The sequence below is a fragment of the Geotrypetes seraphini genome, chromosome 6 (assembly GCF_902459505.1).
Source record: "Geotrypetes seraphini chromosome 6, aGeoSer1.1, whole genome shotgun sequence".
Lineage (NCBI taxonomy): Eukaryota > Metazoa > Chordata > Amphibia > Gymnophiona > Dermophiidae > Geotrypetes > Geotrypetes seraphini.
The window spans coordinates 195,175,690-195,196,649 of NC_047089.1; the positions used below are offsets into that span (position 1 = coordinate 195,175,690).

The following is a 20,960-nucleotide window of genomic DNA, read 5'->3' on the forward strand; positions in this document are numbered from 1 at the left end:
ACAAATCAGGGGAAATTTCCAATCTTACATTGTAACTATTAGTCCACAAACTTAGAAGGAGGAGCTATGAAAAAGACAGAACTAAAAGAAAAACAGGTAAGAAATTTCAAGGAAATAGAGATGATGCTTGAAGAAATTCTGGCAAAATTACTTAGAGCAAATTAAGACAATTCTCATGGCATACTTATTATCACTTGTCCTTTACTGGAAATACAATTAGATAACTGTTGAGGTTCAAAAAAACCATATCTTATTCCAGAATAAGTAACTACATATTTACATGGGTATCTTAGAATAAGTGTAGTTCCCAGCTGCACTACCTGAGGGGGAAGGAGTAAAACGCGGACCTCATGGATCTGACGAACCTCGCGGATCTAAACCCGTATGTCCATAAAAATCTGAGGTCCGTGTCCATGGCGCTTGTAGTTTCTGTCGCTGACAGACCTTGATGAGATTTTAGCACTGACGGATCCGTCTCAGCATAGGGAGGGAAAAGTGTTAGGATCTGTCAGCGCTAAAATCTCTTTGAGGTCTGTCAGAGCCAGAGACTAGTGCTGGAGCGGCAGAGCAGAAGCCAAGAGAGCGGGGACATAGGTTTTGGACGTGCATTATGGAAAAGAAGTCTCCAAATTCCAGCACTAGTCTCTGGCTCTGACAGACCTCGAAGAGATTTTAGCGCTGACGGATCCTAACACTTTTCCCTCCCTATGCTGAGACGGATCCGTCAGTGCTAAAATCTTATCATGGTCTGTCAGCGACAGAAACTACAAGCGCCATGTACATGGACCGACACGGACCTCAGATTTTTAAGGTCGTACGGGTTTAGATCCGCGAGGTCCGTCAGGTCCGTGAGGTTTTACCCCTTCCCTACCTGAGGTCTCAATAACAAAAATTGTTTTCTTCTCTTCTGGGTTAACACTATTATTTTGCTTGTCATAAACAAAGTATCCCTATGCTTAAAAAACAATTTAAATAACCATTCTTTGTCCGAATCAATAGCAAATTGCATTGAGAGTAGCTAAAACTAGTGCCTCAGTATCTATACTCTAGGAAATTTAAGTCAAGTCCAGACTCTCTGCAGACAAAACCTGCTGGTTAGGACTCTTTCTTTTTCTTCTCAAATAATAAACTTTAGAGGGAGGTGGATATGAGGCCTCTAGAACCTTCAAAATCTCAGTTAAATATCTTCTGAACATATCTTGAGCAGTAACTGAAAATGCTTTAGGAAAATTTATAATACTAAGATTACATCTTCTGACAGCATTCTCCAAGATCTCCCACTGTCTTTCACCCATGACGAAACTTGACCCTCCAATGTATTAAATCTGGTCTCATAATCTACAGATCTATTTTCCAAAGTTGAAACTCTATTTTTTTTTTTTTTTGTTCAATAAGTTTTATTGAGGTTTCAAGTAAATAAAGAAATACAATAAACTAAACATAAGAACAACAAAAACTATCACGTTTTCAAGTTTACAAGCTTAGAATAAGCAACCAGGTAAGTAAGCAGGCAAGTTACAACAGTTATACATCATGAGTGTGTACATACTATTAAACCTTAGTAAGATCGTTCAGCATAGGACAATAGGTATGACCACATCTTTGTATATGATGAGAATAAGAGATTATCTTTCTCTGCAATCGATTTCTCATATTTAGCATATATACAGACAGTATTCCACCATTCGTGGTAACTGAGAGTAGAAAAGTTTCTAATGTGATAATAAAGTTTTGAGTGCAATTAGCAACAAACAGTGCAAAAGTTTAATACCACTTTTATCTAGCTTCGAGGTTAAAGCCATACCACCTAAGACAATAATGGAATATTCAAGGGTGTCCGTAATAGGCAGAATTTCGCAGATGGTAGACCAAACTTTGGTCCAATATGGTTTTAGAAGACTACAAGAAAATAACATATGATTTAAGGTACCTACGTTAGATGAGCAAGACCAGCATAGATTAGAAACAGTGGAAGAGACTTTTGACAATCTGTACGGGGTCCAGTAAGCCCTATGGTACAAATAAAGCACCATTTGTTTAATGGAAGCCGCTTTTAGTGAGCCAAAGGACGTGAGCCAAAAGGATTCCCATTCATTAGAAGAGAGACGCACAGAAGTGTCATGGGCCCAAATATCATACAACGCTTCAGGATTGTGGTATTTAGACATTTTCAACAATTTATACCACTGAGAGGCTTTCCCTTTATTCCCACAAAATAAACTACACCATTCCAAAATTGTAGGCATCTCACTTGATAGAGGAGTATTCTTTAAAAAGGAATGAATACTATGTTGGAGTTGATACCATTGAAAGAACATAGTTGATGGAAGACCATAAGTGGAAGATAAGACTGCAAAAGTGGACAATTTCTCCGCCACCAGAACTTGTGATATGGACCAAATACCAAGCTTGATCCCCCATTACATTTATATGTTTTCAACTTCTTTAGCGCAATGCGAGGTGTTTTATGGTTCCATAAAAACCCAGATAATAGCGCTTCTATTTTAGTATAGGTTTTTATAGCAACCAGAAAAGGTAACATAGATAACACGTATGTTATTTTAGGAGCCAATACCATTTTGATAGAGTCCAGTCTGCCCCACCAGCTTAGTTTCAAGGGTGACCATGATGATGTATTTTCTTTAATCATCTTAATGATATATTCTTCATTGTACTGTTGTGTTTCTTCCACGGATGGACCAAAATAAACCCCCAAGTATTTCAAACGGGAAGAAGAATATTGCAAACCAAGGTTAGTTATAAGATCACCACAGGGGATACCAGATAGTGGCATTACTTCAGTCTTGGAAGCATTGAGTTTGTAGCCAGAGATGTGTGCATAGCTGTCTATTATTTGTAGTATGTACGGTATGGAGGGAAGGGTGGCATAAATCATAACGTCATCTGCATACGCCGATAGTTTAATGTCCAGTTCACCAAGGCGGACTCCAACTATATCAGGTGAGGATCTGATGGCTATAAGAAGGGGTTCCAAGGCGATGTTAAATAAAAGAGGGGATAAAGGGCAGCCCTGCCTCGTACCTCTGGATGGATGAAACTCCTCTGAAAAAATATCGTTTATTCGAATTTTAGAGGCAGGATTGGAGAACAGAACCTTTACCATTTGGATAAATCTATCAGGTAGGCCAAACCAAGACATCACTCGGAAAAGATAAGACCATTCTACCCGGTCAAAGGCCTTTTCAGCGTCCAATGCCATCGCTACCATAGGATCCTTAGAGCAGTTAGCTTGGAGGCGTATATGTGCAAAGAATCTGGTGTTATCACTAGACAGCCTATTTTTCATAAATCCACATTGGTCTTGGTGGATAATGGTAGGAAGGATCGAGTTCAATTGATTTGCTAATAGTTTCGCATAAATCTTGGCATTCACGTTTATCAATGATAGTGGTCTGTAATTTTGAACATATAAGGGGTCCTTACCCTGCTTAGGTAGAACGATGGTGAGGGCTTCCATAAAAGTTCCAGATGCCACTCCAGCGTCAGCCATTTGACCAAAATATTGAGACAGAAATGGGAGAATATCATCACTGAAGGCCTGATAAAATTCCACAGTCAAACCGTCAGGACCAGGTGTTTTGTGTTTCGCCATCATTTTCAAAGCCTGTTCCACTTGCAACTGCGTAAATGGTTCAACTAAGGAGGACATCTCTTCTTCCATCAAGCGTTCCAAAAAAGAGTCAAAACTAGCAAGTTCAGGATTTTCAGACTTATAGAGATCTTGATAGAAAATCTGAAATTGTTTACAGATATCAATGTTATTCAACACCGTGCTGCCATTCCCATCCTTAATTTCTGGAATTGCAGTCTTTTCAGATCTCAGTTTCAGGTATGCAGCAAGTTGGTGGCCACATTTATTCATACTCGAGTAATGAGTGGTAGATTTCTGAAAAAGCTCTTTAGAAGCCTCCATGCTCAAAAGGAGATTATATTCAAGTCTCAATTTCTGCAGAGTAGAAAGTTTAACAGGGTTATTTAAGTCTTCTTGATGTGTCTTTTCTGCTATTTGTATATTACTTTCCAATTGCTGTAAGTGACCACGATCAGCTTTGCGTTTGGTAGCAGCATACGAAATTATATGACCTCTTATAAATGCTTTGAATGCATCCCACGTAGTTTGCCAAGAAGTATCCGAAGCTTTGTTGAACTCAAAATAAGACGCAATCTGTTGCTTGATAGACACACAAAAATTTTCATCAGTCAATAGAGAAGATTTAAATCTCCATAGGCCTGAAGAGTGCTTCCAACCCAAATCGTTCAGGGTAAGTTGTACGGATGCATGATCGGATACCGAAATAGAGTTGATTTGAGCTGCACTCACTTTTTGAGATAATGAATAACTAATTAGAAAATATTCTATTCTTGAATAAGAAGCATGAGGTGGAGAATAAAAAGTGTACATATGTTCATCAGAGTGCAATATTCTCCAAATAGCTTCAATTGACTCATTAAGTCTTGTATACTTTGCCATGTTTTAGTATTACGGTAAGAAGACTTAGATTTCCTGTCCAAATTTTTATCTAATATTTGATTGAAGTCTCCTCCAATTATACATGGGATATCCCCAGCAGAAGCAACCACATCTGATATTTTATGAAAGAAAGCAGGTTCATCCACATTTGGAGCATATAGGTTAATGACATTGAGGCGATCATTGCCAATAGACATTTCATTCTTAGACCAACGGCCACAATCATCAGTGGAATGGGAGAGGATCTTGACATCCGACCTGCGTCGGATTAGTGTGATAACACCATTTTTCTTCCCCACTGCTGGTGAAAACAATGGCGGATATGCCCATTTTGGAGAGATCTTCTTGGACTCAGATTCATTGAGATGGGTTTCCTGATAGAATACTACATCCGGTTTGTATTGTGCAGTATATTGAAGTATTTTGGATCTTTTAATTGGGTTATTAAAGCCTTTCACATTTAAAGAAAAATAAGTTAGTGACATTTCAATGCAATAGTATGAGATATATATATAAAAAGACAAAGCCATCACAATTAGAAATCCCTATGTATGTTTCAGAGAAAGTTATAGAGGTAGTAGTGGAACCACATGTTTTGTAGTCAGGTATTAGGTAGTACAGGTGAGTAGAAATATCAATGATAGTAGTATACCATAATAACAGTCGCTGATAAAATACACATGGCATACATAAACCCATATAGCATGGAAAGGTATACAATAGTACAGTAGCACAATTATGCAATGCAGACATATACCCACAAGTACAGCAATGTATTAAAGACATAATAAGTTTATCACACGTAATATATACTTGAAATGGCTAAGATGAGAAATAAACATGCTTCCATACTGCTGAGGATCAGAGTGAGAAAACATATTTCTATACCCGTGCATATTTGTAATGTTATCGCTTTTTCTACTTCCGGAATGCCGAAGTAAAAGTACAAATAGTAAAAGACATCAGTACTAATTTGGAATATTAGGCAGATATCAGGTGAACTCATTAGACTGTGACAATTCCAAACAAGGCAAATATTTGAATGATAATTAGAACAACTGGGCTTTGTGGTAAACGTATAGATGGCAATAAAGCACTCGAAACATCCATTATCATATGTTATGAAAATGAGTCCAAAAATATACTCAGCGCTAACAATTGTGATAGGAACAGTTTTCAGTAGTAAGATACTGCATGGAGCTTGATCAAGCAATACAAACAAAAAGACAAGTATAACGTAAGGAGGAATACAAAAACCAATTATAATACCAAATAAAAGAAAGAACAAGCAGAGTAAACAGAAAAGCAGACACCATGAAGCAAATAAATTAGAAAGACCTGCATTATATGTAAGTGAGAAAAAGAAAAAGCTTGCAACAGAGAAAACACGACTAACCATTGTGCAACAGACAAATTCCATGGGTAGGCAAACAAGAAACAGGGATTAAGGGAACACAGAGACCAGCTAAAGAAAATTTCTTGGAAAACATCGCTAAAGTATAGCACCAACATTGAGACACCTTAACAGGCAGATTAGCCTCGTGTCAACAGGTATCAATCCAGCAATGGAGAGATCGGGAACAAAGAAACCGGCACTGAAGCTTCAGAGACACAGTGGTTTTGATCCAGAAGCTAGGTATACGCTACCCAGATCAGGTTTTATCAATCGCTGTCGGGAGCAGGCTTTCTATGTAATCAGCAAGGTCAGCCGGATTTGTAAAATCCTTCGTCGCGTTGTTCAGAGTGACCCGCATTCTTGCCGGATAGAGGAGGCCATGTTTGGCACTCATGGTGTTGAGTTTAGGGCGGAAGGCCAAAAGTTGTTTTCTCTTCTTTGCAGTCTCTTTAGAGAGATCTGGGACCAGGATTAGTTTAGAGCCCTCGAAAATCACAGGTGCATACGTTTTTGCCTTCTGTAGCAGAAGCTGTACCTGCGCCTGCCTCAGTAATGTTATCACAATCGGGCGTGGGAATCTACTTGGACGTGCCACATGTTGCGGGACCCGGAATGCAGTGTCGATTTCAAGCTTCTTATCGGGTGGTAGTTTGAGTAGTTCAGGCAGTAATGCGGCCAGAAATTCCGGTAAATCACACGCTTCTCTGCCTTCTGTTAAACCAAGCAGACGGAAGCTGTTCTTTTTAGCCCTGTTCTTTTCCGCTTCCAGCACAAGTTCCAGTTGAGCTATGCGGGAGGACTGTTTGAAGAGAAGTTTGATAGAGTCCTCAGAGGATTGTACCTTAGCCTCCAAAGCTTCAGTTCGAGCTTTAACATTGGTAAATTCCTCACGTAGGGTGGTGAGTTCAGATTTAATATCTGTTATATCTTGTTTTGTATCGACTATTAAGTTCTTAATGGAGCGGAGCTCTTCTAAAATGGAGGCCCCCGAACTATCTTCCGCTTTATTTTCTCCAGATTTTTGAGGAGAGGGCAGCTCAGCATTCTTTCTCTTACCCGGTTTGGTGCTAGACATGTTTAGCCTGCAATTTGAGGACAAGGTGATCGAAAATTTTGAAGAAAAGCAATGTTTTTCTCGGGTGATTAAAATGTAAAGCTGGAGCTCCATTACCCTGCTGCCATCCCAGTCGGTGCTCACCAGCGCCCCTGAAACTCTATTTTTAATATCTAAATTTTCAGAGAGAAACAAAAGTACAGTGGGAGGAAAGACCTTGTATCTAGTTGCCCAGAGAAAGTTGCATAGTTGAAATTGCCTCCCAAATAGACTCAAAATTGAAGACCTTCGGTCTTTGTAGTGGGGTAACATCTATTCCAGCACCCTTCGAGAAAATTTGAGTACCTGAACCCACAGTAGAGGAAAAAGCTTTCCCAAGCTCCACTCCATATTGTTGCTTCAATTTCTCCACCAACAATCCAGCTGACTCATCTTGTTCCAAAACAACTACGGATTCCTCTCCAACCCCACAGCACTGGTTCAAAGGTGAAACACCTCGACCTGGAATGGCCTCCAAATTTATCTCCATTGAAAGAGGTTGAGTCGCTGAATATGCTCTTCCAGAGACAAGATGACACCTTCAATGGAGGATGTGCACTCTTCTGACAATGCACTTCCTCCTGCCGAAGCTCCCTCCAGTCTCTGCACACCAGAATCCCGCTTTACAAAGGTGTCCATCAATCCAGTTAAAAAGGTAACGTTTACGGATTCATCCGGGAAAATCCAGATCTTAGATTTCGTCTTTACCATTGGCAAAAAGGAGTAAAGGAATTTTGATAGAGCCTAAGCGCGCTCTTCAAGCAGCCATCTTAAATAAGCTACTCCATCTGTTCCCTTTCTTTTTCTTAAATAAAGTGAATTCTAGTTCCAGATATATCATTATATATGGAAACAAACAATGTACAATACAATTTTAGAACATTTTTAAACTACTCATCATATGTGTGAAAAGTTCCATGTAACCATCCGGCTTTCTTTTACTTTTTTAAATTTTCTCATAAATTGAACATAACATACAGGTAAATGATATAAAATGTATAGGAAAATTCCCTTAAAAAAAGAACAAAGGCATATATAAAATCATATAGTCTATATCTTGGGAGCATAGCAACAATTCTTAAAGTATCTTAGAAAAAAAAAATGTTGCATTCTCTTGGAGAACAGGTATATCCAAAAGAAGCAGCTCTAAAAGATTAGAATCTACAGGTGTATACAATCTATTATTTTCATAAGTGACTCAACATTTATAGGGAAATCTAAGGGTAAAAAGTGCCACACACTATTAAAACTTTGGTTTTAACTGCACAAATTCCTTTCTATGAAGTTGTGTTTGTCTAGCCACATCAGGAAATATGTTACTCTGTTGATTACAGAAAGAAATGTGGAGTTTTCAAAACAGCATTTTTCTTAACTTCAGAACAAAGAGTAATCAGTAGCATGTTTGGTAACAAGATCTTGAGATGAATCCAGAAAATGAAAAGTACCAGGACTATCTGTTGACACAATCTGGTCTAACTCTCCCTCCTCTTTAAACACTTTGGAACCTCTAAGAACACATCAGCTGATATTCAGCACTAAATCTAATCTAATCTAATCTAAACCTTAAGTTTATATACCGCATCATCTCCATGAGAATGGAGCTCGACACGGTTTACAAGAACTTAAAATAGTGGGTAGAGAAGAAGAAAAAGGATTACATGAACTTATGTGTAGAAGGGGGGAGAGAAAGGGGGGAAGGATAGAGCTACAATTTGCTGAAAAGCCAGGTTTTCAGTTGTTTGCGGAATAACTGAAGGGAGCTCAGGTTCCGCAACGGGGTGGTGAGGTCGTTCCAAAGACCTGTGATTTTGAAGAGAAGGGATTTTCCCAGTTTGCCTGAATAGTGGATGCCGCGTGGAGAGGGGAAGGCTAGTTTAAGCCTTTGGGCAGTTCTGGAGGAGTCGGGACTGGAGGAGTTGAAAGACAGTGGGATAAGAGGAGGCAGGATTCCATGAATGATCTTGAAAGCCAGGCAGGAACATTTGAAATGGATTCTGGAGATTATTGGGAGCCAGTGAAGTTTGGCAAGGAGTGGGGAGGCATGGTCAGACTTGCGTTTTGAGAAGATCAGTTTGGCTGCAGTATTCTGGATTAGCTGGAGTCTTAACCTAGCCAGTTAAATAACACTTAGCCAGCTAAGCACTAATATTCAGCACAAGACAGCTGCTAAATATTAGCACTTAGGGCTCCTTTTACTAAGGTGCGCTAGCGGTTTTAGCTCATGCTACAATGCCGCACACGCTAGATGCTAATGCCACTATAGAACTGGCGTTAGATTTTCGTTTAGTGTGGGGGGTTTGCGTGTGCTAATCTCCAGCGCGCGCTAAAAACGCTAGCACACCTTAGTAAATGGAGCACTTAGTAACTAGTGGGTAGTTGGCTATGTCACGTGATTTAGCTGGCTATCCTTGAAATTTAAAGCACTTGATGGCTAAGTGGCTGCCAAATCAAGCCATGTAAATAACTGTTCTATTTTTGCCCTCTATAAACTTAGTGCTGAGTATAGATTTAGTCAGCTAAGTTTATAGTGGCCAAAAATAAATTGGATATTCAATGCTGGTTACTAAAAATGGCCCTGCACAGAATATCCAGGCACAGAACTGACCATGAGAGTCAGCCTCAATTGAAAGAATCATCTTGAAGATAATGCAAAATCTCTCAAGTACCTTTTAAAAGTTCCAAAGAAGCCAAATAATGAGTCATTGGAAAATGTAATATTCTGAGATTCCTAGAACAAAAACAGTTCTCCATAAGTTCCAACTGGCTATGCACCCAGTAGCATAGTTGTTGGGGGATGGGGTTTGACAGGATGGGCAGACCACCTTTGGCACCATCTTGGTGGGTGCGCCAGCACCTTTTCTCCTCTCTGCCCCTCTGCTCCTTCCCACTCTTCCCTCACCACGTGCGTGCTTTCAATTCCCTGCCATTGTACCTCTAGCACTTTGCTGGCATGAGCAGCAGCTCCAACCTGCTGCTCGCACCAGCCTCAGCGCACCCCTCTTATGTTACTTCCAGGTCCCACAACTAGGAAGTGACATGAGAGGGAGAGCCAATGCTGGCACGGGCAGCAAGTTAGAGATGCTGCTCGCACTGGGGAAGCTAAATAGGTACTGGAGAAGGAAAGGTGAGCACGCATAGTGGGGGGGGGGGGAGGGGGTAGAGAAGGAGCCTTGGGTGCCTCCCACTCTCGCTCTGCCTCTGTATGTACCAACCAACTATCTTTAACCATAGACAGAGCAGTAGATTGAAGTGTAGCACTAAAAAAATTCAACTTAACTTCTTTAATCCTCCTTCAATGTTTAACAATCTCATGTCAGTTTCAGAAAATTTAGCATCTCTTCCTGAGAGAATTTACATAGCAGAGAAATAGTCCTCTGCATTGAATTTTCAATCCATTTAACAATCTGCCTTATATCTTGCAAAGTAACCTGGTTTGTTTGTTTTATTTGAGTAGTAGATCCTTCTGTAGAAAAATCATATATCATATGAACAGTCCTTGAGATACAAGCTCTGTAAGGGCTCATAGCCTCCAGGATATTGTCAGATGTCTCATTCATAACAGAAATAAGCAGAGAAAGAGAAACATAATTCCAGTGCCCATTCTGGGCAAGCGGGTTATCTCCCCATGGCTGCGAGCCACCTGCAGAATGAATGCACTCCGGATTTTTTCTGTGATCCTCTTCACTGAGAGGTCTACTGCCATCTACAGCTTTTCCCTTCTGCATGTGAGCTGGAAGGAGTGTTTCTGTTCTGCTGCTCTCCCTTTTTATTTATTTTCTCTTGTGTTTCACAGTTAAGAGTGAGGATTCAGTCCTCTGTGTTTCCCTGGCATCCGAATATTAATATCTTGGTCTCGGAGCAGTGGAGTTCTCCTGAAGGGTCTCTCAAGATTGAAGGGTCTCTCAAGATAGCGAGAGCCATGTCTCAGTTGTATCCTATGACACAGGAGTGCCAGCAGCTTTTTAGTCAGCCTAAAGTAGATTCCTTGGTGGCACAAGTTACTAAGCGTACCTCCCTTCTGAGTGAAGGCAGTGTGGTGCTCAAAGATATGTAGGACCATCACGTAGATGTTCTGAAGAGGCTTTATGAAGAGGTGGCTTTAGGAGTCAAAGCTGCCTCAACAATGTCCTTTGTCACACTAAACTAAACTAAACTAAACCTTAAGTTTATATACCGCATCATCTCCATGGATGTTGTGGAGCTCGGCGTGCCTGTCTTTCCAGGCTGCGTACTTTGAAACGTGAAGGCGATGATCCGCCCCCTCAGCTACTTTTATCTGGTGTGTATTTTGTAGCTGATGCTTTCTATGACATTATTCGTGTCCTGGGTAAAGCGTCAGCTTATTCAATCTCTGCTCAGACAATGGGCTGGAGAGTCCACTTCTAAAGCTACTCTCAGCAGATTCTCTTAAGAGACAACTGTTGTTTGGTAAGGACCAGGATGATCGCATGAACTCTGTGGTGGACCGTCATCCTAAGACTCTGCCTGACAGCCAACCTAGAGCCTTTTGACACTCAGGGAGCTCTAATTATTGTGGCTCCAGGCACTCTCCACAATATTCCAGTTCCAAGTCCCAGAGATTCTCCCAGAGCTACAAGCAAAGGTTTTTCAGGATTCAGACATACCAAGCCCTCAGCACCTGTTGCTGCATCCTCCACCAAGAAATCACAATGATGCCAGGTTGAGAGAGGTCCCTCTTCAATTTGGGGGCTGCCTCTTGGCATTTCTTCAGGCCTGGGTTTAGATTTCATCCAACCGATGGGTTCTGGACATCATTCAGTCTGGCTACAAGCTGGAGTTTGCCCGGCCTCTAATGGATTGGTTTGTGGACTTTCCCATGAGGCATCCAGAAAAGGCACTCAAAGTATAAGTGAGAGTGAGATGGTTGCTAGATATTCAACTCTAATTGTAGAACAATCTCTTTTTGTTCCACCTCCGGTTCTCATTCAAATATCTTAATCTGTTGGTTTTTATGGTCCTCAGAAACACCACCTTAATTCATTGGCTTAGGCTTTAAGTGCTGTTTCCTCACCGGATCCTTTTTAAGTTTATACTAATATTTTAAATATATAAATCTTTTATAAATAATTTAGCATAGTAACTTAATAGTTCAACTTATCTTAATGTGGTCTTCCTTAATGGGATAACTTTGCCAACAAGTTTCACTAAGAAGTTTTATCAAGGCCATTTATCCCTGCAAACAAATGAAATAACCATTTGTCAATTTTATATCTTATTGGACATCCTGCTAAATCCATCCCTGATAATCCAAGAATCCCTTCATCCCGATATCAGAATGAAATATAGTTTACCTTAAGCAAGCTCTGCACTACTCCAACTGACCTCAGTATGTGTTAACATGACCGCTGCGTTCTTGTGTGTTCTACCATACTAAACTAAACCTTAAGTTTGTATACCGCTCCGATGCTATTCCTAAAACTATTACCCTCATTAAAGAGCATTGGTCTATCTTACAGATTTTGAAAGGATTAGAATCCATGCCTATGTTTGCCTTTAATAAAGGGAGAACGATTAGTCAAGTATTGGGACAACAAAGTAACAGGCAATATGGTGACAACTGGAAATCATACAAGCTGCGGCCACTGTCAATGGTGTGAAAACACGATGGAGGGACCTTTTTCGCAGGATCCACAATCTGGCCCTACAATCACAGCCCAATGCAATACTAACTGTCAATCTAGTAAGGTGATGTAATTTAGTTTATGTGGGACGTACTAAAAGAGCTATTCATATACGTTTAAATGAACACAAGTCCCACATCACTACGGGCAACTTGCAAGTCCCTTTAGTACAGCATTGGGCACAGTACCAGCATACAGTAAAACAAATTAAATGGAGGATAATTGAAACCTTGGAAGGAGAGAGGGAGGAAGGCCATTGGGAGGAGAGATTGAATTTTCTGGAACAGAGGTGGATATATTGTCTTGATACAGTGATTCCAAAGGGTTTAAACCTAGAATTGGAATGGGCCTCATTACTTTAAATCAGTGTGAAGGAGGCTCCTTAGGTTTATTAACTAGGTTTCAGTGCATTTTACCATTTGATTTCACCCCTAATAAAAGAAACCATAAGGTTTCCTCCAGTGCCACGATTTCCTGCTGATGTAATGATGTGACCAGTATCTCGCTCCACTGGAGGCTAATTTAAGAAACACACAAGAATGTGGCGGCCATGTTAACACATATTGTGGTCGGTTGGAATAGCGCAGAGCTTGCTTAAGGTAAACTATATTTCACTCTGATATCGGGATGAAGAGATTCTTGGATTATCAGGGAAGGATTTAGCAGGATGTCCAATAAGATGTAAAATTGACAAATGATTATTTCATTTGTTTGCAGGGATGAATGGCCTTGATAAAACTTCTTAGTGAAACATGTTGTCAAAGTTATCTCATTAAAGAAGACCACATTAAGATAAGTTGAATTATTAAGTTACTATGCTAAATTATTTATAAAAGATTTATATATTTAAAATATTAGTATAACATATTTTACTGGGGTGGAGGCTTCGGGGGCTTTTCCGGCTCATGTTAACAGGGCACATATTGTGCTGATTCCCAAGCCTCACCGGAACCCGGCTTTCGTGGATTCTTATCGTCCCATTTCTTTGATTAACTTTGAGCTTAAAATATTGGCTAAAATTCTGGCTAACCGGTTGGCGGGTTTTATACCGGATTTGAATCATGCTGACAAGGTGGGGTTTATTCGGGGTAAACAGGCAGTTTGTAATGTCCGGAGGTCATTGCAGCTTTGGGCCATAGTGCGACCCATTCGCTCCCCGGTCTCTTGATTAGTCTTGATGCTAGTAAAGCATTTGATTGCGTGGACTGGGAGTATTTGTTCGCTGTGCTTGAGGGCTATGGGTTGGGGGGTTCATTTCTGATCATGGTCCGTTTGTTGTATCATCATCCTAGTTCGGCAGTATTGGTTAATGGTCTGGTTTCTAGTTATTTTCCAGTGGAGAGCGGCACCCGTCAGGGTTGTCCTCTTCCCCCTTATTATTTATTCTATCTTTGGAGCCCCTCTTGCGGCTGATTCAGGAGGATGGCTCTGTTTTTGGGTTGACTGTGGGGTGAGAGGAGGTCCGTTGCTTGGCCTTTGCAGATGATATTTTGTTGCTGTTGACCCAAGTGGGTCGGTCTCTTCCTAGTGTGTTACAATTGGTTGGTGATCATGGTGGGGTGTCTGGTTTGGAATTGAATTTGGACAAGTCCGAGGCTTTGGCTGTTGGTGGGTATGTTTATGAAGATTGGTTGATCCCATTCTCCTGCGAAAGGTGGCACACAAACTTAAATACTTGGGGGTATACATCACTGGCGATCTGTTCTTGGCCTATAAAGACAATTTCACAGTGCTATTGAACAGGTCCCGGGATCTTTTGAGTCTTTGGACTCTGTTTCCATTGTTCCTATAGGGTCGCATTGCTCTTTACAAAATGGTGTTGTTTCCTAAGTGGATATATGTAATGCAAACTTTTCCATTGTATATGACTAATAAGGATGTTACTATGTTTCACACTGTCTTACGTAAATTTCTTTGGAATAATAGGAAACCAAGACTGACTCTTGCTCAATTATCTCTCCCTGTGGGACAGGGCGGACTGGCACTCCTGGACCTGAGGAGATACAACATAGCCTGCCTTCTTCGGCACTTGATGGACTGGATTAAGAACATTCAGTTTTATACGCCTGTTACTCTTGAACAGCAGTTGATGGCTCCTACTCACCTGATGTACTATCTTCATGCTAAGCGCCTACACCGGATTTTTCCTACTAGGTCTCATCCTCTGCTGTGTTCCATGAGACAATGTTGGCAATGGTTGTGCAAACTTATGCATTTACCTTTCACCTCTAAGATTCTGTTACCCTTATGGGGTAATCGAGACCTGGATCATGACGCTTCTAAATTATACTTACAACGTTGGAGTGCTCGAGGACTATGCTATGTGCGCGATATGGTGTCGGAAGAGGGTGTGCCTCGCTCTTTTCAGGATCTGCAGGCAATGGGTCTCTTGGAGGCTCGGGACTGGCTGTCTCATCCACTCGTTGGATGCTGCTACTTTGAATGAAGACATGGCGGATATGGTCTGTGAGACTCTGATTCTGTCTCGCCTGACTCGGATTAGTTTATCCTTTCATCAAGTCAGTTTGGGCTGCTTTGTGGCCCCTTGGAACCCAGAGGTGTTGGCAGCTGTGTGAATCAGGATCTCCCCCCATCTGAGCGTATTATGGGCTCTGGAATTCATCTTCTTATGAAATATCTTTCTTGTATGACTCGTTCCGTGGTCCTGCAGGAGCAACACTTCAAGTTTCTACTGTGGCTGCATGTCTCTCCATTCCGGACCTATGTTTCTGGATATGCCTCTCATGCTCGGTGTCCTCGGTGCCAGTCCGCCCCTGCAGGCCTACTTCATATGTTTTGGTCTTGTGACCACATTCAAACATTCTGGTCCTTTGTAGCTCTGTATCTGAAGTCTGCTTTGCGTAAGCAAATTCCCTTGAGAGCGGATGTTCTGCTTTTTTCTCAGGGGGTTCATTTGGGACTGTCCAGAGGGGGCAATTTGTTATTACAAAAGGCCTCTTTGTTGGCCCGGAAGTGTATTCTTTTGCTGTGGCGCCAAGTTGAAGTGCCGACTCTTACTATGTGGAGGAATGAATTGTTTACTCTTTTGAAATTTGAATACCTGGATTTTCGGAGGGGAGGTCCTGGGCCTTGGAGGAAATTTAGGAGAATCTGGGCTCCAATTTGGGAGGGATTGTCCCCTAGAGCTCGCAGTTCTTTATTGAACTTTTGACACTGGAGTGCTGGGGGGGTGGAGGTTGGGAGGGTGGAGGTTGGGAGGGTGGAGGTTGGGGGGGAGGTGGGGGGGATTAGATGGAAGGGTTAGGTTTCCGTGGGTTTTCATGAAGGAATGACACGTAAGACCCGATTGTTTCAGCATTTTCTCTTGTCAATGGTTATTGGTTTGTGATGATCTGTATTTCAAAAACTTAATAAAAATGATTATACAAAAAAAAAAATATTAGTATTAGGATCCAGTGAGGAAACAGCACTTAAAGCCTAAGACAATGAATTATAGGAGTCTAAGGTGGGGTTTCCGAGGACCAAAAAACCAACAGATTAAGATATTTGAATGAGAACCGGAGGTGAAACAAAAAGAGATTGTTCTACAATTAGTCTATTATTTAATTGGTCTCATTCTGAATTGAATTTTCACCAAGGTGCTTTAATATAATTTGCTAGATATTCAAGTCATAGAGTCTATGCTGCCCAAAGACTTGGGCTCTGGCAGCTACTCTATATACTTCACCGTGCAAAGAAATGCTCCAATGATTGGAGACCCATTCTGAACCTTATTCATGTAAATGCAGCGCTCAGAGTTCCGCGCTTTCACATAGAGATAGTTCTCTTTATTATAGCGGCGGTGACTCCGGGGGAGTTCCTTGCCTAACTAGATCTGACAGAGGCTTACTTAAATATTCCAATTTTCCCAGATTACAAAAAGTTTCTCAGGTTTCATGTCCTGGAAAATCATTATCAATTTTCAGCTCTGCCTTTCAGCCTGGCGAAGGCTCCTCGCACCTGGCTGATTAGGGCCCTGTTGTTATTTGAGGATAAGTACACAGTAAATCAGGTGATCCAAGTCCTGGAGGATCTGGGTTGGATTATGAATTACCAAAAGAGAATTTGATGCTGACTCAATCCTTAGAGTACTTGGGAGTCTTGATTGATATGGCTGCTGACTGCATCTATCTTCCAGAGGCATGCAGACAGAAGCTTTGTTCTCAGATTTCCTGTCTCCTGGACAGCCAGCTCCATTGTCATGGGACTATCTTCACGTCCTAAGTTCCATGGCGACCACAATAGATGTGGTTCCTTGGTCGAGGACCCATATTCATCCTCTCCAGCATGCGATACTCTCACACTGGTCTCCACAGACAGACACTTTGCAGAAGTCTCTGCCTTGGATGCTGGAGGCTCGGGCCAGCAGAAATATGTGACTCCGCTCTCAGTCCCTATCCAAGGGCATGCCTCTTTGAATAACTTCCTGGGTACTCGTCATGACAGATGCCAGTCTCCTTGGCTGGTTAGCTCATTGCAACCATTGACCATTTAAAGGGCATTTGTCATCTTCTCAGGAAGTAGTCAATCAACAGGCTAGAGCTGCATGCTGTTCGGATAGCTCTGATGAAATTGCAAAAGACTCTGGAAGGTCAAGTGGTCAGAGTCTTCAACAATGCTACAGTGGTGGCATATGTCAATCACCAGAGTGGAACCAAGAGCACACCTCTGTATATGGAGGCCCACATCCTCTTCAAATGAGTGGAATGTCAACTGCATGTGCTATCAGCAGTGCATGTGGTGGGAGTGGACAATGTTCAAGCTGACTTCCTCAATAGAAAGACTCTGGATCCGGGTGAGTGGACACTGTCCATTCAACACATCAAACACACATGCAACCATTTAAGTTTTGCTTTTTATACCATTCATTTTCTAATTAGAGATCATCTGTGTTCATCCCATGCCTTTTTGAATTCTGTCACCATTTTCATCTCTACCATCTTCCCCAGGAGGGCATTTCAGGCATCAACCACCCTTCTCCATGAAAAGAATTTCCTGACATTATTCCTAAGTCTTAACATAACAAGCAGATCAATCAAAATGAAGAGAAGTGTGGTTTATTAATATTGTATACTCACTAACCATAATAAGATCCATCCACTATAGAACTAATATTCTAATAAAAATGTGAATAATAGTGTTCAGTCAAGCTAACATCTAACACACCGGCAGCAGTATGATTCACATGGTTATAAATAAGTACCATAGTACCATCAATAATACTAACTAGACAAATGTTGGTATAAAATAACACTTATCTTGATGGAATCACCACTACAAGGTAAAGCAGGGGTTGGAATCACTGTTTTTCAATAGATCTTGCTGCCATTATATATATGTTTCCTTCAACCATGTGTCCCAGTGAAAAAAAACATATATCCCAAAACACAAAAAGATTTTTCAAAAATAATTTTTCAAAAATTAATGTCTATTTTCAAGCCAGCCAAAAGTTTTGACAAAAAATCTTAGATCTGTTAAAGAATGGTTTTGTTCCTGCCAATGGGCCACAAGAGGTGCCCATTGGCAGGATTGAATACAACTAAGATGTTCCTCTATCCCATTTTCAACAGAATGTTTGGTTTGTCCAATATATAAGTTATGATGATATGGGAAAAAAATCCCATAAATGACCTCATTAGGATTGCAGTCAGTTCTCCCTTTAAGATGATAGATATTGTTAGTATTAGGAATCTCAACATGATCTATAATCAGAGCATAATGACAATAGTTGCAGGCACCACATCGTGATCTGCTGTCTCCCTATATTTATGTTTTAAGAGCTCACTCAGGTTTTTCCCCATTTGAATGCAAATCTTGGGACCTCTGCAAAAACTGGGTGATAACATAATACATCTCAATGTTTAAAGATCACTCACCGCAATTGAAAAGCCACAGGAGAAAAAGGCAAAATACAAGTGATTCTTCTATAAGGCATTCCTGACTGCCGCATCTACTATAATAAAATGCTAAGCGCACATGCGCACTCCTACCTGCGTGATCCATGATCCGTAGGTCCGTGGCCAGCAGGAGTGCGCATGTGCGCTTAGCTGTGACAGTGGCCAGCAGAGAATCTGTAAAGCGCGGGCCTCCCTGCTCTTCAGCTCCTCCAGGCAGCGGCAGACCTCTCCACAGCAAACAGGACCCGACTACTGCCGGATCAGAGCCCAGATCCTCCCCACCTGAAGCCCTACACTTGCTGCTCACCCATGCCCCTAAACTCCCATGCAGCCGACCTTGGAATCACGCACGAGAGCCTCCCCCCGACCGGCTCCTCCAGGCCGATGACACGCACGAGGCTAAGTCAGCCGGCCAAAGCAACAGATCCAATGCTGCAAAAACGGGCAATTCCCCCATTGCGCCAGTAGCCCTGCATGCCGCTCCACCTCCGATGCGAGGACCAGCAAGCTGACAAATAGAAAAGCCCTGAGCACCTCTCATGGTGCCCGATGTACAGAACTGGCCCCGCGCCCTGCACAGGGAAGTGGGGTGGGAAGGGAAATGCTGCTTCACAGGGACGTGCAGGGGGAGGGAATGCTGCAGCTGCACAGGGAAGTGGGGGGGGGGGGAGGGAAATGCTGCTGCACAGGGAAAGGGGGGGGAAAGGGAAAGGGGGCCAGGGAGTGAACTTGCTTTGCTTAGGGGGGAGGGGTGTGCTGGGGGGCAGGGAGCAATCATGGTTTGCTTTGGGGAGGATACAGAAAGGGGGCCATAGAGAAAGACAAAGAAAGGCAGGCAGGGGGCCACAGAGAGAGTCAGGCAGGCAGCACACGAGAATGAAAGACAGCAGGCAGGGAGAGAGTCAGACAGAAAGAAACACAGACAGTGGGAGGGAGAGAGATAGAAAGAAAGAAAGATAAACAGCGGGAAGGAGAGAGACAGAAAGAAAGGAAGAAAGAAACAGGGGCAGGGAGAGACACAGAAAGAAAGAAAGACAGACATATATTCTAGCACCCATTAATGTAACGGGCTTAAAGACTAGTAGGTAATAAGAGCCACTCATGATTAGCACAAACGGCCCTCCTATATGCCAGTTTCAAACTATGGGCAGGATATCCCCTCTGCCAAAAATGCTGATTCATTACAACAGCCTGAGTTCTAAATTCTGATTGTGAAGAGCACAAACGTTTCAATCTTAACATTTGACCAACCGGGATGCTATTTCTAAGTCACTTAGGATGGTAACTCTGATAATGCAAAAGAGTATTCCTATCAGACTTCTTCCTAAATATTGTAGTCCCAAACACATCTGCTCTATATCCTAATTGGATATCTAAAAAAAATGATAGTAGTCAACACTAGTGGTACTAAACTGCAAGTGTTGATTCCACCTATTTAGGTACTGGATAAATTCACTAAGCTCTTCCCTAAAACCTGTCTAAACAAAAAATATATAATCAATAAAATGTTTCCAGATGAGTACCTTAGAAAAGTGCACCATAGGATACACATCTCTTCAAATTCCGCTATATAAAGGCAGGCAATAAAAGGGCTCTATCATAGTTCCAATGGCCACCCCCTTTATCTGAATATAAAACTGATTGTCAAAAACAAAATAATTTTTCTCAATAACAATGTGAGCCATATACAACAGTAATTCTAACTTAATCCCAACCCTAGGAGAATCAGCAAGATATTTCTCAAGAACTGACATGGCCTCTAATTGTGGAACACTAGTATATAAAGAAGAATCACTAATATTATACTGTCTTGTATCTCCACAGGGATTACCAACTCTTCCAGTTGTTGCATGAGGTTCATAGAATTGCAAATACAGTATATGAAATTATGTTATGAATAAATGGCTGTAAATAAAAATCAGTGTATTGAGACAATGGTTCAAACAATGATATCCTGCACGACACTATTGGTCGACCTGGGGGATTTTGCAGTTTTATGCACTTTGGTGAGAAAGTATGTAATAAGAATGCTTGGATGTATACAAAATAAGTATTTAAATTCCTTAGCAGATATGATTCCCTCAGTGTTAACCTGACACAGTAACTCATGGACTGCTTCCTGAAATTGAGATGTAGGTCATATTCTAACCCCTGATATGAATTGGTGTCTTGTAATTGTCGTTGCCCCTCAGAGAGATAGGAGATTTTATCTAACACAACCACTCCTCTGCCTTTATCTGCTAGCATGATAATAATAGAGCTATCCTGAGATAGGGATTTTAGAGCTAACCATTGGGTGTAGGAGAGGTTGTGGTACTGCATTACCTTATCTGATTCAAATTTTTCAAATCTCTGACTAATTTTTCAAAAGCACCAATGATATCATCAATCGGTCCAAGAGGTGTCCATGATGATGGCACATGATATATATCAGAAAAAG

The 20,960-nt window shown here is 41.4% G+C and overlaps 1 protein-coding gene across 2 annotated transcripts in view; it reads left to right on the forward strand.

The window, feature by feature from the left end:
• The window catches only part of LOC117362044 (disintegrin and metalloproteinase domain-containing protein 9-like), a 202,136-nt gene that overhangs the window by 143,993 nt on the left and 37,183 nt on the right, over positions 1 to 20,960 (forward strand). The window lies entirely within an intron of this gene.